Raw genomic sequence first — 1,503 nt, 5'->3', positions numbered from 1 at the left:
AGTTGGCGTTTGGCTTCAGCGGTGTAGAGGTCAGTGCGCCAGACTACCACTGTGCCCCCTTTATCCGCTGGCTTAATGGTGAGGTTGGGATTAGAGCAGAGGGATTGGAGGGCTCCGTGTTGTGAGGGTGAGAGGTTGGAGTGGGGGAGGGGGGTCGACAGGTTGAGGTGGTTAATGTCTCGGTGGCAGTTGAATCCACAATCTAATTGCAGACCTATGTTTCCTCGCAGGATTCAATACACCAAATATGTTATAACATGGAGATAGACAGTTGTACTAAGTCAAAGTTACTATCTCTTTGTGCATAGCACAACAAAATTGCAATCTGCGAAGACCCCCAGAATTTGGTGACGTTTTTCCTGACTAGTCTTTTGATCAACCAATCTATGACTTCACAAATGATTAATACAAGGCAACATTTTGTATCCCAATAAAGACTTATTTTATTAAGCACACCATAATTTACAATTAAACCACGGGGTAGTCTGATTAACACTTATGCTTTCAATCAATACATTTGCTTTCACTTCCCATTCACACAAAGACAAACACATAAGCAAACACAATTAAGAGATAAATAAGTAAATCAACAAATCTGGCCAGTTAATTAAATGATTTTCCCGACACATTATTTCACAAACATCGAAGTGTCTCGAGTTAGGAATAAGTGCCGTTCTGCTCAGTGTATTATAGGAAGTTTTGCAGAGGACATTCACCTGGGATGAAGACGTTGAACTACGAAGGAAAGCTGAACAATGTCGGGCTGTCATCTTTCGTGTCGAGAAAACTAGGAAGTGGGAGAGGCGGGGACTGTTTGAGATAGTTACCATGATGAGGGGCATGGGCATGTTGAACAGAAAGCAGCTGTTCCTTTCAGTTGATAGTCATCACTATCATAGTGGTGTAATAAAGGTGAAAGGATGGATGTGAGGAAACTGGTTTTCACCTGGATAGAACATAGAATATAGAACATAGAAAAATACCGCGCAGTATTTATGGCCCTCGATGTTGGGCCGATTCAAGCCCACCTAACCTACACTAGCCCACTATCCTCCATATGCCTATCCAATGCCCGTTTAAATGCCCATAAAGAGGGAGAGTCCACCACTGCTACTGGCAGGGCATTCCATGAACTCCCGACTCGCTGAGTAAAGAATCTACCCCTAACATCTGTCCTATACCAACCACCCCTTAATTTAAAGCTATGCCCCCTCATAATAGCTGACTCCATACGTGGAAAAAGGTTCTCACGGTCAACCCTATCTAAACCCCTAATCATCTTGTACACCTCTACCAAGTCACCCCTAAACCTTCTTTTCCCCAATGAAAACAGCCCCAAGTGCCTCAGCCTTCCCTCATACGATCTTCCTACCATACCAGGCAACATCCTGGTAAACCTCCTCAGCACCCGTTCCAGTGCTTCCACATCCTTCCTATAGTATGGCGACCAAAACTGCACACAAATCTCCAGATGCGGCCCCACCAGAGTCTTATACAACTGCA

This window comes from Chiloscyllium plagiosum, chromosome 16 (genome assembly GCF_004010195.1).
Source record: "Chiloscyllium plagiosum isolate BGI_BamShark_2017 chromosome 16, ASM401019v2, whole genome shotgun sequence".
Classification (NCBI taxonomy): domain Eukaryota; kingdom Metazoa; phylum Chordata; class Chondrichthyes; order Orectolobiformes; family Hemiscylliidae; genus Chiloscyllium; species Chiloscyllium plagiosum.
The sequence above is the reverse complement of the archived record's forward strand: the minus strand, read 5'-3'. Positions refer to the sequence as shown.